Source organism: Antechinus flavipes, chromosome 1, assembly GCF_016432865.1.
Source record: "Antechinus flavipes isolate AdamAnt ecotype Samford, QLD, Australia chromosome 1, AdamAnt_v2, whole genome shotgun sequence".
NCBI lineage: Eukaryota > Metazoa > Chordata > Mammalia > Dasyuromorphia > Dasyuridae > Antechinus > Antechinus flavipes.
This window is the reverse complement of record NC_067398.1, coordinates 692,888,312-692,910,190: the sequence shown is the minus strand read 5'-3', so window position 1 is coordinate 692,910,190 and position 21,879 is coordinate 692,888,312. Positions and strand designations below refer to the sequence as shown.

The window sequence follows — 21,879 nt, the reverse complement described above, 5'->3', positions numbered from 1 at the left end:
TAGTGAAAGTGCAAGCTCTAACCCTACGCACACTTTCGGACTGTTACTTTGGATTTTCTGCATGCAAGGGGCAGCCTTGCCCTTCCTTCCCTTTTCCATTCAGCTCGGAACCCTCAGCCCTTTCTGTGTGTCTTTTTCCCTTAGGACATCGCAAATCCCTGACTTTACAGGTGAGAAAACTGAGACCTAAAAGGGCTGGCTACCTTGCCCAGTCTCACCCAGCTAATAAGTCTCCGAGACCAGATTTGAACTTTGTCGATTCCCAGCCCATTGCTCCATTTATTGCACCTCCGAAGTGCTCATTTTACAAGTGAGAACACTGAGGCCTACAGTGGTTGAGAGAATGTTACCTTGGTCCAGCTCTGAGGTACACCCCCCACTTATCGGACTGGCTAATATGACAGAAAAAGGAAAATGACCAATGTGGAGGGGAGGGATGTGGGAACATTGGGACTCTAATAGTCGATCCAAACATTCTGGAGAACAATTTGGAACTACACCCAAAGAGCAATCAAACTGTACCCATCCTTTGACCCAGCAATACCACTTCTAGGTCTGTATCCTAAAGAGAGTTTTTTTTTTAAGGAATCTATATTACAAAAAATATAGCAGCTCTTTTTTTGTGATGGCAAAGAATTGGAAATTGAGGAGACGCCCATCAACTGGAGAACAACTGAACAAATTATAGTATATAATTTGGATGGGACACTATTGTGCAGTAAGAAATGAAGGGGTGATTTCAGAAAAACCTGGAAAGACTTATATGAACTGATGCAAAATGAACAGAAGCAGAATACTGTATACAGTAACAACAGTCATAACTCTGACTGACTTCGCTATTCTCAGCACTTCAATGATTTAAGACAATTCCAAAGGAACTTTGCTCAAAAAAGCTTTTGACTTCCAGAGAGAGAACTGATAGAATCTGAGCACAGACGCTTTTCCTTTTTTTAATGCTTTTTTTTCCCACCACATGACTAATATGGAAATGTTTTACATGATTACACATGTATAACCTGTATAACCTTTATCAAATTGCTCATCTCAGGGAGGGGAAACTGAAGGGAGGGAGAAAATTTGAAACTCAGCTTTTAAAAAATGAATGTTAAAAATTGTTTTTATGTGTAATTCAAAAAAATAAAATATTTAATTAAAAAGACAGAACGATTGCAACATAATTGGTTTCCTTTGCAGTCTGATGTATTTTATTTCATGCATTTAAAAACAGGATTTTGAGCAGAAGTCTACTTCACCAGATTGCCCATGGGCTCCTGGACACAAAAACAGAGCAGACTGACACTGCCTTTCTTGGTAATCCCTGGGCTTATAGTAAGTGATTAGTAAATGGTTGCAGACTAAATGCTTGTTGAGATAATACTTGGGGCCTCAGTTTTCTCCTCTATAAAAAAAATGAGGGAAGGTTGGACTAGATGAGTATTAGGTGCCTTCCAGTTCTACAGCCTATGATTTCTCTTCTTATTCTTATAAAAAAGGCAGCTCAGCCCTGCTTAATCAGCTGATTCTCTATCCTCCCTTCCCATCCTCCTCTCCCCATCACCTCACCCCACCCCACCACACAGAGGCCCGGACAACCCTGCAGAGTCCCAGGGAGGAAGTCTCAGAGAAGTGAAACTTCTGACCAACGGACAGAGTCATCACCACGCTTTTGGTGAGTAACGCTCCTAGAAAAGCCCCCGACCACAATAACATCAGTGAAAACGTCACGGAACCTGGGCTGGTGTGGCGACCACTGGGGTCAGAGACTTGGAGAGAGACGCCTACAGATGTGGGATGGGGCGTTACTGTGAGACCTGGTCACTTCTTGGATCCAAGGAAGGTTCTGTTGGGAAGCCAAGAGTCAAGACAGCAGGGAAGAGAGAAACATGTATGCATGTAAGTGTGTGTGTATGTGTGTGTATGTGTGTATAGGTATTTATTTTATATATATACTCCCCCACAAATAGCACATTGGACAGAGGGCTGGGCCTGGAGTCTGAAGGATCTGAATTCAAATCTGGGCTCAGAGACTTTCAAGCTGTGTGACCCTGGGCAAGTCACTTCACCCTGTTTGCCTCAGTTTCCTCATCTGTAAAATGAACCAGGGAAGGAAACAGCAAATCACTCCAGTAATTCTGCCAAGTAAACCCCAAATGGGGTCAAGAAAAGCCTGAAAAACAATTCACACATAGATTTTTCCTGCCTAACTTTTAAAAATGAAAGAAAAAGACCCCTTGCATATTATCTCCAAAGGTCACTATTGTATTCTGTACAGGACGAAACTACTAAAAGGATATATTACACAGGCCAACACAGAAAGCAATTCTATAAAAGTGATACTCTGGGAAACACGTCAGAGTTTCTTTTCTTTTTTGAAGCACTTAACAGCTGTGTCTGAGCCACATTTGAACTCAGGTCCCCCCTGACTCCAGGGCCAGGGTCCTATCCACTGCACCACCTAGCTGCCCCTCACATTTTCTTATACATCTGGTCTTCAATATGGCAGATCCCCTCTCACTCTAGCAGCAACACATCACAAGAAAATTATCTCCCCCTGGGCGATGGAGGGGAGAAGGGTCTCACCAAGGGCTTTTGGGAAGAAGACTGTAAAGCCCCATCCGTAAGTACTGATGGTCTGAGCAGAATCCCTCCCTTGTGGTCCAAGCAGACCAGAGCTGTACAGCTCCTCCATCAGCCTGTGGTCACATCCAGCCCCCAACACTCCCAGGTATGGCCTGAACGGGATTAAAATGTCATTGGGAAATACTTAACAAAATTAATAAAAATTAATAAAACCCGGATCATGTTGCTTTTAAAAACAAAGTTGGCACTGGGATCCTTACAGATCCCAGTGATCCCCCTGGTTTAGACGGAGCCCCTCCCTTTCCAGGTGATTTTTGTCCTTTGTCCTCAGCGGGATCAGAGTCATGGGGAAGGTGATGTCCCGGTGTACCTGAGAACCAGGGGAAGGGACTCTGCTAAGATCCCAGAGTCTGAGAACCACAATCGATATCACACCCGGATCACAAGACTTACAAGCCCGCCACCCCCTCATTTTGGGGGAGATGAGGAAATGAGACCCGCAGAGGCAGGGCTGAAACTCTAAGGCCAGTGCCCCAGCCACCAAATCACACTGCCTTGGGCTTTGTGGCCTTGGCAAAGAGAGGTAAGATTTCTAAGCAATTTCTAGATGGACAATCTGATTCACAAGCGCTTGTAATCACCTGAGAGAGGTGCTAGGTACCGTTGAGAGGCCCAGGATACTAAGATATGATTGTAATGGTCTCTGCCCTAAAGAACTTACGTTCTCCCAGGGGAAACAATATACATATATATATACAAGTACCAAATAAATAATTTTATTGGGGAAAAGTGGGAAGGAAAGGGAAAAAAGCATTTACAAAACAGGCACGTTACAAATATCTCATTTGATCCTCCAAACAACCTTGCGGTACTAGTCTCCGTGTCGGGGTCAGATAAGGCCTATGGTGAACATCCGTGCTTGTGAGTCCTGATTCCAAGAAAATCTAAAGTGAGAAGAAAGACGGAAAGCTGGCTAGCAGGTGGGAAGTTAGAGGAAGGGTCCGAAAAAGTCTCAATAAGCTAAAATCTGGGGACCAAATCTAGAAAGCAGGAAAAGTCAATTTTGTACTTGGGTAAAAAAAAAAGTCAAGGTCAGAACTACAAGGGGAAAGGAGTTGCTAATACCTTAGTCTGTGTGAAAAAGCTCTGACATTTGGAATGGCCGCACCCTCAGTGTCAGCCGGCAACAGGGAGGTCCGAGGGGCGACCCAAGAGAGCCGATACTACCATGGAGAAGGCTCAGTGGGAACGAGAGAGTTCAGTTATGTAAAGTGCTGTCCTGTGGAGGATGGAAAAGCTAAGAGGCAAAGGGAGAGCGGCTCGGGAGGCGGTGGCGCGGACCACTGACAGTTCTGAGACAGGCAGGACTCCGATGGGATTCTGGGCCTCCGCCTGAATCTGGGATGCAGCGCTGGGGTAACTACTACTCACTGATGCATCCTCATGTTCTTCCCAAATGACTCCGACTTGTGGCAGAAGGAACAGATGGGCAGAGTTTAGTTTGCACAATCCTTTGGATGCCCTGTAGTCATCCGTTCATCCAACAAACATCTGTTGAGCACCTACTGAATGCCAGGCCCCAAGTCTGGGCTCTGTGAGCGATAGGAACAGTTGGAGCAGGTCCCCAGGGTCTAAGCACTTTATGGTAGAGATGAGACTGGAGCACAGACAAACCAGCCCAGCCCTGAGGTGCTCCAGGATACTAGGACTGGGAAGGGAGGAGCTCCATCAGCACAATCCTCCAAAGGAGGAAGCTGGGAATGCTGAGGGGCACAGAGTAGGAAGGCAGGAGTCTACAAGACAAGACTTTTGAGGCACTGAGGTCAGGATTGCCGAGCACTTGAGGCTAATGTCTCCACTTTTGCAACACCTTTTGTGTAACAGGAACAAAAGGGAGAGCTCAGAGACACGCCAATGTTTAAAAACATGCTTGCTTGCCAATTATGACGCACTTTTGCAGTTGAATCTCCTCCACATTCTTAAGTCTGGACAATTAAAAAAAAACTAATCAAATCCTGATTTTCAGCAATTTTTCAGGAATAAATGCTCAGTCAGAGCCTGTTCCAGAGGTAGCCAAGGGAGTTATTCTTGTCCGCAGGAAAACTAGGGAACACCATAGTGCACAAAGCACTAGGTCTGGAATCAGGAAGATTCATCTCCTTGAGTTCAAATCCAGCCTCAGTCACTTACGAGCTGTGTGATCTTGGACAAATCACTTAATTCAATCTTACTTTCCTCATCTATCAAATGAGCTGGAGAAAGAAATGCCAAACCACTCCAGTATCTTTGCCAAGAAAACCCCAAAACGAATCATGAAGAGTCAGACACAACTGAAAAATGACTGAACAGCAACCACCTTTCAGTCCATGATTAAAACCTTAAGACATATGGCATCTTATATACCTGCATATTTATGATCTCAAAGTCTTTTTAAATCTTACTCATTTTTGCTCAATTGATCCATGAATCAACAAGTTGGGTATTTCCTCCACCTATTCAGACCGACACATCCTGACCTGCTCATTCCCTGTCTAGGTTTGTCCATTTAGGAACTGTCAGAGAATTGTGGTTCAAGAACTTCATGGGACTGCAAGTTTTATCAAGTCCAACTCACCGGTTCTACAGATTTTACTCTGGTTTTACTCATGGATTTAGTATTTTTTTTTTCCCTTCTCTACAGTCGGTCAGTGATCAAGTTCAACAGATAAACAGTGAGTATAGTTCCATTAAGTAATATGTTACAGACTGTCCAGATCTACCATTCAAATCATTTATTAAACCCCAGCCAAAATCAGGCACCAAGCTAGAGTTGGGAGATACAAAACAACCCGTAATGGTTTCTGCCCTCTAGGAGTTTATATTCTATTGTGGGAAACCAAATCAGTCAGTCAGTCAAGAAGCCCCAACCAGAGGGAAGGAAGGAAGGGAGGAAAAAGGAGAGAGGGAAGGAGATAAGGAAAGGAGGAATGGAGGGAGGGAGGGAGAGAAGAAATCAGGAAACAAGACTTTCCTAGAAATCACACAGATAAGAAGTATGTGAATCTGATTCTAGGTCCACTGAACCATCTTGCTGCCTTTGCTAAGCACAAAGGTGGGGATGGGGAAAGGCTTTTAAAAAGTCCTCAAAAGGCTGTTAAGTGTTATCTGTGGAAACTATACATACCCCCAAAGAGCAGTATAAGATACAAGAGAATTTGAGAAGGGGTAATTGTGACAACCATGCTAGCACCCAGGATACCTTAGAATCAGCCGGAGACAGGATAAGCAAAAGTCCTAGGTCTTTATTCTTGGTCTTTAGGGGTAGAAGTAAAGGGGATCTTCCGCAACTGTCTTCTTCTTCGTCCACCGCAAAAGTGACCCTGGCTAGTCTTCCTCCACCCCCTAGTCCCTCCTACAATCCTCTGAATACACCAATCATCGAGCTAGCACAGGATAGTGGGAAGGGCCATTTTCTTAGCATTTGCCCATAGAGTATTGTCCAATCGGCAGTTAGCCTCAAGTGCTCGGCCATCCTGACCTCAGTGCATCAACTCAAGAGTTTCAGCCCTCTACAGGTAATTAGAAGGAATCTAGGAGAGGGAATGAGGAAAGACCTCACACATAAGAGTAACAAACACCATGGGCCTGAAGTCAACCTAACCTATGTCTGTGATCACCATCCTTCTGGTTATCTTTCTCTAGCCATTATTGTCCAATATATTGGTTTCTAGACATATCACTTCCCACTATTAAAAAGCAATTTTTGAGAGCAAAGACTATATCTCACTTTTGTATTTGGATTCCCAGCCTATGTGCCCAGTACAGGGCAGGTACTTAATAAATGCTTTTTTATTCATCATTTTTCATTGTCTTTGGGGGGATTTTTAATTTCAATGCTGGGGTGACCAGGCTTATACGGAGTTAGATACCTGATAAATGTTTACTGAATTGTAAAGAATAGGGGGAAGAGAACAAACATGTATTAAGCTCCAGGCTCTATGCTAACTGCTTTTCAAATATTGTCTCATCTGAAAGGATGGAGGCAGCTTTGCTGGGCATGGAATACACCGTGTCCCAGGCTGCCTATTCCAGAGAAAATATTAAAACCACTACAGCTGGCTGGTGCTTAGAGAATGAGATCCTTGAGCCAGGCAGAGCTGAGACGTACAGCTTATGAAGCTCACCACGGAATAGGTTATGATCAGAAATCCTGAAATGAAGAGAGCTGGGGGAGGCCCTTGGATGACTCAGAGCTCCAGAGAGGCATCTGTGCACAGCTCCACCTGAACAAATCCTTGCTCATCTGCCCTTCCTTTCTCAGAACCCCTGCCCCCCACCTTCCAATGAAGAAAGGAGATCAGAGATTCAAACAAAGGAATAAATAGCTAGGGGTAGAGGAAGAAGGGAAATGCATTAATGGGCTGGCTGCCAAGGTAATGATGGTCTCTCTATCTAGGAGTTCTCAATTTAAAAAAAATTTTTTGGTAACTTCAATAAAATTGGTTTCTCTTTTAATCCTATGTAGTTTTTTAAATGCATCTAAGAATATGGTTCTGAAAGGGGTACACAGGCTTCACCTGACAATACCCAAGACCTCCACAAAACAAAAGAAATTAAGAAGCCCTGGTCTATATCTGCCCTATCAGGCCACATTTAGAATATTATGTCCATTCCTGGAGCCACATTTTTGAGGAAACTGCAGACCTTTAGAGGATGCAAAAGAGGGTAACCAGTCAAGAGAAGGGCTTTGAATTCATGCACCCAAATTCTTTGGTTTGAAGGAACTTATGCCATTGATTATGGAAATGAAAATATAGGCAATGAGCATTTACCAGATGCCTACTACATACCAGTCACTGTGTTAAATGTCTGGTTAAGTGCTAGGGAAACAAAAAGAAGCAAAAGACAGTCCCTGCCTTTAAAGAACTTATAATCGAATGAAGAAGACAACCAAAAATATGTACAAACAAGCTACAGGCAAGATAACTAGGAAATAACAAAAAAGGAAAGGTTTCCTATAGAAGATGGGAGATTAGCTGGGACTTGAAGGAAGGCAGAAGGAAGAGATAAGGAAGGAGAGCATTCCAGGTATGGGGACAGCCAAAAAGAATATCCAGAAACAAGAAACTGGATGTCTTGTTTGAGGAACAATCAGGAGGCTGTTCAGTGGACTGAAGATTAAGGAAAATAAGGTGTAAAAGTAGTGGGGGAGGATGAGTAGGTTATCAATGACTATAAATGCCAAACAGGATTTTATATTTTATTCTGGAGGCAACAGAGAGCCACCAGAATTTATTAAGTAGGAGGGCTACACGGTCAGATCTGTGCTTAAGAAAAAAATCACTTTAGTGTTGGATGGAGGATGGAGTGGAGTGTGGAAAGACTTGAAGCAGGCCGACCTACCAGCAGATGTTGCAATAGTCCAGAATGGACATGATGAGGGTCCGTTCCAGGATGGGAGCAGAGGCAGAGAAGAAAAGCAAGTTATTCAGGTGAAATTGATGAGAGATGAAACAGATGAAATCAACAAGACTGTTGCAAAAGTGAAATGGACAACAGATGCTACAGAAAGGTGAAATCAACAAGAGGTGTTGGTTGCAAAGGTGAAATGGACAAGAGATGCTACAGAGAGATGAAATCAACAAAAGGTGTTGCAAAAGTGAAATGGACAAGAGACAGTAAAGAGAGGTAAGATCAACAAGAGGTGTTGCAAAGGTGAAATGGACTAAAATAGTTTTTGGCAATAGCTTAAATATAGAGAAGTGGAGAAACAGTCAAGACTCCAGGATGACTCCCAGGATGCAAGCCTGAGGGACTGGTAGAATAATAGGGAAGATAAGAGGGGAGTGGGTTTGGGGGAAAAGATGAGTTCCATTTTGAACATCTTGGGTTTGAGATCTTTACTGCACATCTTGTTCAAGATGTCTGAAAGGCATTTGGAGATGTGAGATGTGAAGACCGAGTTAGCCCCCTGGATGCCTTAGAATCAGCTGGAGTCGGGATAAGCAGAAGTCCTTGGTCTTTATTCTTGGTCTTTAGGGGTAGAAGTGAATTGGATGGACGCAGGATCCCCACGACCTCCTTCTCCCTCGTCTACCGCCAAAGTGACTCTGGCTACTCTTACTCCACCCCGTAGACCCTCCTACAATTCTCTGTTTTCACCAATTTTATCGAGCCAGCACAGAATAGTGGGAAGGGCCACTTTCCAAGCATATGTTTATAGAGTATTGTCAAGAGTTTCAGCCCTTTACAGTGAGATTGGAGGTCAGCAGAGAGACTGGAGCAGGAAAGATAGACTTGAGAATCACCAGCAGAGATAATTAAATCCACAGGAGCTAATGAGATGGCCAAGCAAAATAGTATAGAGAAGAGAAGAGGGCCTATGAGAGAACACTTAGGGATACCTAGAATGAGACAGAGGAGCAGTCAGAGACTCAAGAGGAAAACAGGGAAAAACAAAGTCCCAAACTCAAGAAGCAGAGTGTTCAACATTGTCAAAGCTCAGGAAAGAGGAGGATATTCACTGGATCCTAGATTTAGAAATGGAAGAAATCTCAGAGGTCATCTACTTAAACCCCTCATTTTATATATGACAAAGAGGGGCCACACAGATGAAGAGACTTGCCCAGAGTTACATCCCTGTTAAGCATCTAAGGCAGGACTGACTTCCAGGTGTCTCCTATAAGCTGCCAGAGAGCTGCCTTTAATGTATGAAGGACTGTCATATGGACCATGGCTCAATCAACAAGTGCTTAATGCTAAGCACTAACTGGAGCTGCAAAGGAATAAGACTTGTTCTGGTTGGCCTTGAAGAGCAGAGCTAGGGAAAGATGGAGAAGGCACAGAAAGGAAGGCTTATTGTTATTCAGTTGTGCCTGACTCTCTGTGACCCCATTTGGGATTCTCTTAACAAAGAAACTAGAGTGATTGGCCATTTCCTTCTCCAGCTCATTTTATAGATGAGGAAACTGAGGCAAACAAGGTGAAGTGACTTGACCAAGATCACACAGCTACTAAGTGTCTGAGGCCATATTGGAGCTCATCTTCCTGACTCCAGGTCCATCACCCAAGAGAAGCATGAGTCGCCTGGGGAGGGAGTGCAGTCTCCCCCATAGGAGGTCTTCCGTCTGAGGCTGGATGGCCACAGGGTCTGTGCTGGGGATTCTTGATCAGGTATTGGGGGCAAGAAAGCCACAGAGGATCCTCTCCACTCTGAGCTCCAGCGATTCTGTGACCTTTACCCACAGGAACACAAAGGAAAACTTAGTTCAGTCCCCTCTCTATGTGCTGGGAGTCTGTCATAAGATGAGTAATCGACATTGGGAAAGAATCTCAGAAATCCCTTCAGAGACCTGCTAGAAGCTGAAGTCTGGGCATCTGCCAGAACATTAGGAACCCGCAGTAGGACCTCAGCAAAGTTCCTGCTTTCCCTTCTGGGTCTAGTTCCTTCCTCTGTGAAAGGACCCCTTGGGATGCAATTCCCAGAGCAGTCCACAATAACAAAAGGACTCAGTAAGAGCGCTAAGACTGGGACCCCATCTCTACAACTCTCGGTTTGTTAATTTAAAAAAAATTGCAGAATTTTGAACAAATCAGTCTTTTCCTTTTAGGCCTCAGCTCCTCCCCTGGAAAGAGAAAAAGTGGGAAGTCTCCAAGATCCTCTGTGGTCTGTGGGTTTGTTTGCTTGTTAGTTTGGAGGCAGAGTTAAGGGCCTTGCCCAGGGTCACACAGCTAGTAAATGTCTGAGGCCACATATGAACCCAAGTCCTCCTGACTCCAGGGCTGCTGCTCTATCCACCACATCATGTAGCTGTCCCTGGTCCTGGGTTCTAAGCCCATTCGTGTTCTGATATTCTCAATTTAAAAATTCCTCCTTCAGAAAGAAATTTGTGACCAAAGATGAACTAGAGACCATTACTGATCACAAAATAGAAAATTTTGATTATATCAAATTAAAAAGCCTTTGTACAAACAGAACGAATGCAAACAAGATTAGTAGGGAAGCAACAAACTGAGAAAACATCTTTACAGTTAAAGGTTCTGATAAAGGCCTCATTTCCAAATATATAGAGAACTGACTCAAATTTATAAGAAATCAACCCATTCTCCAAATGATAAATGGTCAAAGGATATGAACAGACAATTTTCAGATGATGAAATTGAAACTATTACCACTCACATGAAAGAGTGTTCCAAATCACTATTAAACAGAGAAATGCAAATTAAGATAACTCTGAGATATCACTACATACCTGTCAGATTGGCTAAGATGACAGGAAAAAATAATGATGAATGATGGAGGGGATGCGGGAAAACTGGGACACTAATGCATTGTTGGTGGAGTTGTGAACGAATCCAACCGTTCTGGAGAGCAATCTGGAATTATGCCCAAAAAGTTATCAAAATGTGCATACCCTTTGATCCAGCAGTGTTTCTATTGGGCTTATACCCCAAAGAGATACTAAAAAAGGAAAAGGGACCTGTATGTGCCAAAATGTTTGTAGCAGCCCTGTATATAGTGGCTAGAAACTGGAAAATGAATAGATGCCCATCAATTGGAGAATGGCTGGGTAAATTGTGGTATATGAATGTTATGGAATATTATTGTTCTGTAAGGAATGACCAGCAGGATGAATACAGGGAGGCTTGGAGAGACCTACATGGACTGATGCTAAGTGAGATGAGCAGAACCAGGAGATCCTTATACACTTCGACAACGATACTGTATGAGGATGTATTCTGATGGAAGTGGATTTCTATGACAAAGAGACCTAACTGAGTTTCAATGGATAAATGATGGACAGAAACAGCTACACCCAAAGAAGGAACACTGGGAAACGAATGTGAACTATTTGCATTTTTGATTTTCTTCCCAAGTTATTTTTACCTTCTGAATCCAATTCTCCCTGGGCAACAGGAGAACTGTTCAGTTCTGCAAATATGTATTGTATCTAGGATATATTGCAACATATTTAACATGTATAGGACTGCTTGCCATCTTGGGGGGGGGGGGTGGAGGAAGGGAGGGGAAAAAAATCGAAACATAAGTGAGTGCAAGGGATAATGTTGTAAAAAATTACCCTGGCATGGATTCTGTCAATACAAAGTTATTATTAAATAAAATAAAATTTAAATTAAAAAAAAATTCCTCCTTCAGCTCTGACACTTCCAGTTCTGAGCTAACCTCAGCTATGACTTTTTGTCCTCAGATCGATCCCCCCTCTGACATTTTATGCTCTAAGGTCCCGCCAAGCTCAAAGGTCTCTCCCAGACCTCACATTCCGTGTTTTTCTGAATTCTGTCCCCTTTTCCCCCCTCCAGTTTTGGGTAGAATTAAGGGTAAAAGAGGAAATGTTTGTATCACTCCAGACACATGCCTATGATATAATTACCCACAAGATAAGAGCAAAGAATTGAGAAACAGAAGCCTTAGGGTTGGACAGACTCTCATTTCAGATCAGAGGACACAGAGGAAGTTGTGTCTGGCAAGGAAAGGAGTTAAGGGGTGCATGAAATAAAAGTGAGTCTCTCTCTTTCTCTGTAGCTCCTGAATAGCTAATCAAATCTTAATCTCCTCAAGTCCTAACCAGTGCCTATAGATCCTTTGTACAAAGACTAGTTAAGTGAGACATTTATTACTATATTATTCATTTTGTTTCTGAGGCATTTGGGGTTCAGTGACTTGCCCAGGATCACATAACTAGGAAATGTTTAAGTGTCTAAGGTCAGATTTGAACTCAGGTCCTCCTGACTTCAGGGCTGGTGCTCTATCCACTGTGCTCCCTAGCTGCCCCCTTACTATATTATTCTTATAGAAGAGTGGAAGGAAATGAGTTCATCAAAATCTTGTAAAAATGAATGCTAAAAGTTTTCTTGACATGTGACTAGGGAAAAAATACTTAGAAAAAAAAAAAAAAGAATCCCATATTAAAAAAAAAAAAAAAAAGACCATGAGTGCAAATCTGGCTTTAGATTCTTATTAGCTGGATGATCCTGGGCAGGTCACTTAACCTCAGTTTACCTCAGTTTCCTCATCTGTAAAATGAGATTACCAAAAGGACCTACCAGCCGGGGTTGTTTTAAGTATCAAATGACATATTTATAAAGTGCTTACCACAGTGGCTAGCACATAGTAAGTGCTAGAAGAATTTTCGCTATTTTTATTATTATCATCAAACTACACGACATTTCAAAAACACCCCAGGTTTCAATCCTGACCTCTTGGACCCGCAGTTGGGTGAAAACAGACAATTTTGTGCTCTGTGATTCAAAGTCAGAAGCACAGTAAAGATAATGGGTTTTCCTCCATCTATCAAGATGACTCAGAATTTCAGAGCCGAAAGGGACCCGAGAGAGAGCAACTGCCTCTTTTTATAGAGGAGAAGCGAAGGCCTAAGACAGACGGTGAGTCATCAAAGATCATCGAAGGTTATGTAGCCTATGAGGGGCAAAGGGAGGCCCACAACCCCAGGTTTCGGCTGCTTCCATCTCAATTAATCCAATTTAAACAGGTATGGGAAATGTGCAAGCATTTTATGATCAAAGCCAAGGCATTCTAAAAGGCGTTAGTACCTTCTGTGTACAAGGCCCTGGGCGAGGGTGGGTGGGAGGGAAAAGACTAAAACTGAGCAGTCTCTGTCCTCTGGGAGCTTACCTTCTGCTGGAAGGAGACACGACGTCAGACAGCCCGGACAGCCAGGAGTCAAACCTGGAATCTCCTGATCTGGAAGGAGAGGCAACATGTAAACATCTAAGAGCAATCAGTATTGTTACATGGGGATGGGAGCAATAGCAAGTAAGGGGATGAATCAGCTCATCTAGAAGCACTTGGTAAGCACTTGCACTATGCTCAGATCACAGGAGTGCAAAGTCATAGAAAACAGTCCCTGTCTTCAAAGAATGTACATTCCATGGGGGGAGATTACATGTTCACACGCAAGTAACACATACAGAATAACGGCTAGCATTTCTATAACACTTTCCCCTCTTTTTATTGCCTTCTCTTTTTTCTGGTTATACATATACATTAATTATTTTAATACATATTTCTTTATGAATCATGCTGGGAGAGAAAACTACAAACAAAAGGAAAAAAAATCACAAGAGAAAAATAAGAAAAAGAAAAAAAATGAATAGAACATGTGTTGATTTACAATTCAGTTTATATAACTTTTTTTTTTTTTTTTTTTGAGGCAATCGGAGTTAAGTGACTTGTCCAGGATTGCATTTGAACTCAGGTCCTCCTGACTCCAGAGTTCTAGCCATTGTGCCATCAAGCCGCCTCTCACAGAGCACATAAAGAACACATTTCTCATCTGCTCATCACAGCAAGCTTAGGAGGTAGGTACCATTATTATCCCCATTTTGTAGATGAGAAAACTGAGATTAAGTAACTTGTTCAGGGTCACAAAGCTAGGAAGTATCTGAGGCTGGATTTGAAGGTAGATCTCGATGAGTCCACATCCGACTGCCAGATCTGCTGCCAGAACTGATATATGGTGATTTGGGGAAGAAATGCTCAAGAGCCAGGAAAATCAGGAAAGACTTCCTGGAGAAGGCGACCTCAACACTGAGTTTTGCTAAAAATGAGGGATTCTAAGTGGAGGAGAAGAGAAAGGACATTATTGCTAGCACAGGAGGCAGCCACTGCCAAACAGATAGATAGGTCACAGAGTAAAGTGTAGGAAGACTAGGAAGGGGCTGGGTGACGGGAATGGTGGGGACCGAGGCTGAGAGGCCAGGAGGAGGCAGACTCACAGCTCACGTCACAAGTTCCAAACCTTGCTTTGCTGCTTTCTACCCTGACTTTTGGGCCAATCAAGCTGGCCCTCCCAGCTCTAAATCTGAAATCCTACAGCTCTGGACGCTTGGAGTTTCTGAGCTGAATGATTACCGGATCACAATTCCCAGATTTAGGGAAAGAACTGCCCTTCAAGGTCATATATCCCAGTGTCCTGGACTTATGGCTCTAAACTTAGGAAAGCTCAATCGGAGACAGATATAAGACAGATATAAGATATAAGGCAGGGTCATGGATGGGCCAGCCTCAGCAGATATAAAAGTACTCTCTGCTACTGGTTTTGTCTTTGCTATCATCCTCATAATCTCATCTTTCATATCTATTGATTTTTAATATATTTAATTTTGTTAAATATTTCCCAATTACATGTAGAAAAATGTTAGCATTCATTTTTAAGAAATTTTGAATTATAAATTCTTCCTCCCCCCCTCACTCCTTGAGAAGGCAAGCAACATATCAATTATATATATGAAATCATAAAAAACATATTTTCCTATCAGCCATGCTCATCTTTTTTCAATGGGATTCAGAGAGGAATAGTCCTGGGAAAAGGTTGTTTTTCCTGGCATTATTGCTCTTTTCTGTTTTCAGCGGCTAAGGGTTATAAAGGATAGGGAGTCAAGAAATTTATTGTTATTCAGTCATGTCTGACTAGCTGTATGATCCGGGCAAGTCACTTCACTCTGTTTGCCTCAGTTTCCTCATCTGTAAGATGAACTGGAAAAAGAAATGATAAACTCCCCCCCCCCCCGTTTTTTTTCCCAGAAAAGCCAACAAGACCTCAGTACCTAACACAGTGCCTGGCACGTAATTTTTGGAATTGAATCAAAATATTAGGATGCAAGCTTATTAAAGGCATCCTCAGAAGCACTCGGGCAGCAGGATGATGAGGAAGACTTGCCCCTCCTCCTGTTTCCACATGGTTCTCATCTCCTCCGTTCATATCTCCATATTTTAAAAGCTTCCCATCCCATAGAGCATATTCCTGTCGGCGTTACTGCTCTGATTCTCGGCACCCCTGCCAGGTGGAACGCCGGGCCTCAGGTGCACAGCAATGGTCTCCGGACTCCCCCCATTTTCTCCACCTCCCAAGACACCTCATTTCCGAGCTCGATTGAAGTCCAAATCACTCCATTAAGAAATAGATTGCAGCAGACACCCAACCAATTTGCTACAGCGTGAGCAACCTTGTTGGAGATGCAATTTGCAATTGCCTAGATGGATGGGGCAGGTGAAACATGGCAGCCCTCTCAGGCTCACAAAGAAATGATTCCCTCCAGGCTAAGAGGGAAAAAATGCAAAAGAGGCCTTCATTTTCACCACCCAAGACAACTGTGACCGGAGCATGGAGTTATTAAGAACATAAATCTCGCACTTTTTTTCACAGTGGGCTTGAAGGCTGTCTTTGGTTAGTTATTCCTCCCCCACACAGTGTGTGTTCAGGGGGGCTGTGAGATTCTGGGTTGCTGCCTAGGTTCGCATCACATTGGAAAACAAACTCGAAGAAGGGCAGGATGTGGGCCCCTGTAAAAAGTGGGGCTGCAGTTTGCATGTGGGTCTGCTGTGCAAAGAAGCAGAGGAAAGAGGGATCGTCGACAGGGGCCCTGGTCTCGGGGTCAAGGGCTGACGGGGGCAAACCGCACACGAGAGACCTCAGCAGAAATATACAACATAGAGTGGACTGACTTTCCATCCAAATATTCCCTCGGACCATGGGACCCCTTCTCTTCCTGAGTTAATCCACCTGGGTGAGTCTAGAACTGAAATTCTGGGAAACCTATACCTAGAAGGGAGTATGATGCAAAAACAAAAAAAAACTTTAAATCCTCATGGGTCTCAGTTTTCTCATCTGCAAAAGGAGGGAATCGGGCTGGGTGACCTCCAAGGTTCCTTCCAGCTTTAAATTCTATTATCCTAAGTATCCACTAGCGCTAAGTGCTCTCCCAGCACTTGATGAATTATACAGGGAGGCGCCTACATCTACCAACTTTTATTTCTCTCCTTAGACTTTTGTCAAGGACTGGATAGAGGATACAAAGCTGGGAGGGGTCGATAGCTAATACTCCAGTGAAACACAGAATTCGAAAGGATCCGGGCAACGTGGAATGGGTCTAGAATAAATGACATTATTCTGATGAGAATAAATGCTTAGATTTGGTTTAAAAAAAAAATGATTGCACTAGTAAAAGATGGAAGAAAGTGTAGTTGGAATTAAACTGACTAATGGCACTATGGAGTTAGTTAAACGATTTAACCAGGATCATTTGGCTAGTCAGGGCTGTGCTGGGAAATATTTAACAACCAAATGGAGAGTGTGGGTAAAAGCACCACAGACTTTTAGGTTTAATATGCATTATTAACATTTTTCCATCACCTTAAGCCTAGATAAACAATAAATCAAGCCCTGATTGGCAGAGTGTGCCAGATTCCAAGATGCTAACGCCCGCACTGCAAATTTAACAACTGTCTCCCCAGTTCAGATCATTCCAGCAGACCCTGAAGCTACCATAAATCAAGTAATGGGCCTGTCTCCTGGCCTTCCTTCCATGTGATCTGCCGAGCCAAATCTCATACAACTGTCAGACCGCCGCCACCCCCCCCCCATAAGTGCTTCAAAAATAATGTGCTTGTTCCTTTCAAAATCATAAACTTAAGTAAGAGTTAATGAACCAAGACTTAAGGGGAATTTCAAGGATGTAAACCTGTTTCAGTCTATCAATACAGATATAAATGACTGAAATTTAATATTGATTAGTTTTGTTTTGTTTTTGGCTGCCAAGCTGCTGCAGATAAAAAACCAAATTTTACAACAATCATATGATCTTGTCTCAGCTCCTGATGAGTGATAGAGATGAGGAGGAGGAGGAGGTTTTCCTCCTTGGGGCACAAGTCCGCTTTCTGCTTCCCAGACCGAGGAGGGTTCTGGTCAAGCAGATCGGAGGACATCTCCCTCTCTGGGAGAGAACAGCTTAGGGGCCACCTCCCACAGGAAGCTGTTCATGCTGCCTCTAGGCCTCCTTATTTCATGACCTGCATGAGGGTTGCGTCCCTCGGTTGGACATGAGCCCCCTGAGGTTTGTTTTGTTTCTTCTGGGCCAGGAGGTTGACATCCTAGGTCACGTCCCTGTCCCTGTCCCTTTAAATTCCTGCTTACCAAAATGCTGACTGCACATGATTTCACAACCTCCCCACACTGCAGATGGATGCAGGAGCCAAAGACTCCCATGGTCTCGCAGAACAAGCCTTCTTCGTTCTTTGTTTCTGTGCCCCCAGGGTGCCCAGCACGGGGTGGGCATCGGGAGCTATCAGGGAGTCTGCTCCCCCTTCCCCTGGTCTCTGGGGAATACTCTAAAAGCCATCATGAAAAAAAAGGAGAGGGATTCACACACCTGGGATTCAAGTCTCTTTATTGCTTTGCAAAAGTTTTGCCGCTAATCAAGATGCCCTGCCACCGGGTCAGTGGCCGTGCCTTAGTTTTATAGGAGTAATAATCAGACTTCCCACAGGGGTTGTTAATTAAGGCGGGTGAGGGAGACAGAGATGAGCTTGGTCCTCCACTCAATTATCTTTGACCAGAATAGCAACCTTTATTAAAACTCAACATCACAACCTTAACTAGGCTTAAAATAACTACTGTAGGAAACGAGAGGCAAAAGATGGGCTGAAGAAACTTGGTTGTGGACCAGCCCCTGCCACCCTCAGCTTTGTATCAACGGGCACAGCTCTCAGTTTCCCCACTTGTACAAAGACTGGGGTTGGCCGGTGGTCTTCCAGACCTCTCCCCGCTCTAAATCCTAGGACATTTATAACATACTTCTTTAAATTTTACAAAGCACTTTCCTCCTAACAACCCTGTGAGGTGGAGGAGCATAAGATATACTAAGTCCCCGGAGGTTTGAAGAAGGAATGGGACTTGGCCAAGACCACATGTGTGCAATAAAATTAGGAGATTTAAGGAAGCAGTTGGGAACCTCACTCAGCAACCCTTATGGCTAAGTGGTCAAAGCATATGAATCGGCACTTTTCAGAAGAAGAAAACAAAGATATCGGTAGCTTTAATGCTCCAAATCACTAATAATTAAGGAAATGTAAATCAAAGCAACTCTGAAGTACTTCACATCTATAATATTGGGCAACATGGTAGAAAAGGAAAATGACAAATGCTGGAGGGGACATGGGAAAACAGGTACATTAAGGCACGGTTGGTGGAGTTGTGAACTGACCCAATCATTCTGGAGAATAATTTGGAACTGTGCTCAAAGGGCTATAAAACTGTGCATGCCCTTTGACCCAGTAATACCACTATTAAGTCTGTACCCCCAAAGAGATTTTTAAAAAGAGAAAAGGACTTATATGTACAAAAATATTTATAGTTGCCCTTTTTATGGCAGCAAAGAATTGAAAATCAAGGGGATGCCCATTCTTGGAATGCTTCATTAGCCGTTTTTTAAAATTAAATTCCTTCTTATTCTTTAAAGGTCAACTCCAATAATGATTATAAATAATAGCAAGCATTTACAAAGCACTTTACCAACACCTCATCTTATCCTCATGACCCTAAGAGATTGCTGTCCTCTATTTTACATTTTCAAGAAACCAAGGCAGAGATGAAGTGACTTGGCCAGAGTCACCTAGACAACAAATGCACGAAGATAGAAAGGACTCTTTAGAGGTCACCCCCACCAAATACCTTACTTTACTGATAAGAGAATTAAGGCCCAGAAATACAGTAATTTGCACAAGGTCTTTCTTAAATTAAAAACCCTCCCCCTGACAATTTCCCCCTCAGACAAAGAAACAAGAGAATAATCATTTATTAAATGCTGACTGCATACCAGGCACTGTGCTAGGATCTGATTTGCTCCTCACAACAACCCTGGGAAGTATTATGATCTCCACTTTATAACTGAGGAAACTGAGGCAGATATAGGGTAAGTAACTTGCCCAAGATAATTCAGCCCTAAGTATCTGAGGAAAGATTTTCCTGACTCCAGGCTCAGCCCTCTATCCACTGTGACATCTAGTTGTTCAGACCTAAAAAGCACTTAGTCGAATGCAGTTTTTATGGAAAATCGTATTTTATAATTTATCTATGCTGATATTGTATCTTCCAGCCAGACTATAAACTGAGAAATCCCGTCTTATCTTAGCTTTTTCTGCAATATCTCCCCCAACAAACACAGTACAATGGACACAGTAGGTGATTAATAATGTTTGTGCAACTTGGAAAATGATTTTCTCACTTCTAGCCTCAGTCTTCTTCCTAGTGGGTCAGACTCTTCCCCTGAGCCCACCTAAGTTCCAATCCCAGTTCTGCCATATCCCGTGGGACATTGGACAATGTTCTTCTTTTCTTCTTTTAAAAATGAGGGGGGGCTGATCTACACCCAGGAAAAGAATTATCAGGATAGAATGTGGGTCACAAGATAGTTTTCCCCCCATTTTTGGTGTTGTTTGCTTGCTTTTTATTTTCTCATTTTTTCCTTTTTGATTTGATTTTTCTTGTGCGGCATGATAACCGTGGAAATATTATAGAAGAATTGTACATGTTTAATATATTTGAATCCTTTGCTGTCTAGGGAGGGGATGGGGGAAGGGAAAGAAAAAAACTTGGATCCCAAAGTTTTGCAAAGGTGAACGCTGAAATGTTGCATGTATTTTGAAAATAAAAACCTATTATTTAAAAATAAAATAAAAATATTTTCTTTATTTTGACTGGATGCTACGACATCTGAGGTCCCTTGTGCGTCCAGATCCATGACTTCAGGCTTTCTCCCTCCTTTCCTTTCATCCCCACTGAAGAAGAGGCAGGATAGGACAGAAACTCTTCAGGATGTCATAAAACAAGGACCCAAGGGATGCCAGAGATCAAATTACCCTTTGTTTTCAACTGGGAAATGCCCCAGACTCCAGATTGATGAAAGCTCTGAGGATGTCTTTGTCTTTCTGAAATGGTAAAGTTGTTTACATGGAGAAAAGCACTCCAGTGTACTTCAAAAAAATCACCAATGTTTTCCAAAGGAAGAGAGAACTACCGGACTGTTTCTTAGCCCAAACACTTTCTTCCCAGGGATCCAGGGTCGTCAATTCCATGATTTCATTAAGAATTTATGTTGTTATAGGTACTGTTGTAGGCTCAGAAAAAAAAAAAAAAAAAAAAGGAAAAATGGTCCCTAACTCTCAAGGAACTTATTCTCTTAGTCACTTAACACTGACTAAGAATACACTTTACAGGGAAAAAAAAAATAGCTCCAGGAAGTAGATAATAATGAAAACAAGCTTAAAAAAAATAAAAAAAATAAGAAACCAGAGGGAGAAAGACTGGAGTCTGGGCTCATCTCTATCACTGATTTTCTGTGTAACTCTGAGAGAGCCTCAGTTTATCTGATGTGATTAGATGGTCCCCACAATCCCTTCCGGTTAGGGTCTGCCTATATTTTAAGGATCCTCTCAGCTCTTGTGGTCTCTGTTCTAAGGTTTCTTCCTGCTTTGAGGCTCCTCTTAGTTCTGGCATTCTCTATTCCAAGGGGATCCTTCCTCCAATTCCAACCCTCTCTTTTCTTATCTTTTTTTTTCCAAGAGAAATACTTTTTTTATCATTTAAATTTATAATTGTATTATATAATTTTATAATTTAGAATAATAGCTTTTTATTTTTCCAAATCCATGCAAAGACAGTATTCGACATTCACCCTTGCAAAACCTTGTGTTCCCTCCTTCTCCACCGTCCCCGTTTCCTAGACATTCAATATAATGATCCAATATGGTTTAAACACAACATTCTCTTTTCTGGCTTTGATGTTCTATGTTCTAGGGGCCTCCTTTTTGCTTGGTCTCTGTTCTAAGGCCCTCCCGGCTCTCAGCACCTAGGAAGGCACAAAACCCCACTTGAGACCCGGGAAAAAGGCAAACAACCAAACATCTCCGCTTCATCTTGTGACTCACAGCCCTTGACCAGAAGAAACGATTCCCAGATTCCCCTGGGTAAGATTTCAGGCGACGGCTTTCTCTCCCTCTCTAGCTGGTCTGACAAGGAACTGAGGACTTTCAGGATTTGTGATTTCACTCTTGTGGGTCCTCCTGCCACCCCAAGGTAGCTCACGCCTCAGCTCTAGGTTGGGCCCTTAATATATTACACCATTCTTCACACATTAAACAACTCCAAGGTTCACGTGTAAAAAGGCTTCTGTTTAAAAAAACAAACAACTTTTGAGATTTTTTTTTCCTCATTGCCTTGGTTAGAAACAATGCTGGGGATTGGGGAAGGAAAGGAGGAGGGGAAAAAAGCAAAGGAGGGAAAAGAGGGGGGAAAGGAGGAAAGAGAAACAGAGATAGACAGAGAGAGAAACATAAAGAGAGACAGAGACAGAGAGAGACAGGGAGAGAGAGAGAAACAGAGAGAGACGGGGAAAGAGACAAGAGACTGAGAGAGAGACAGAGACAGAGACAGAGAGAGACAGGGAGAGAGGGAAGGAGAGAAGGAGGGAGGGAGAGAGAGAGAGAGACAGAGAGAGAGAGAC

At 42.9% G+C, this 21,879-nt stretch overlaps 1 protein-coding gene across 10 annotated transcripts in view; it reads right to left on the bottom strand.

The window, feature by feature from the left end:
• The window catches only part of PITPNM2 (phosphatidylinositol transfer protein membrane associated 2), a 265,745-nt gene that overhangs the window by 155,017 nt on the left and 88,849 nt on the right, over positions 1 to 21,879 (bottom strand). For all 10 annotated transcript variants that reach the window (XM_051972686.1, XM_051972682.1, XM_051972687.1 and 7 more), the window contains exon 3: positions 13,214 to 13,282. The gene's annotated coding sequence lies outside the window, so the exon portion shown is untranslated. The remainder of the gene's footprint in view (positions 1 to 13,213; positions 13,283 to 21,879) is intronic.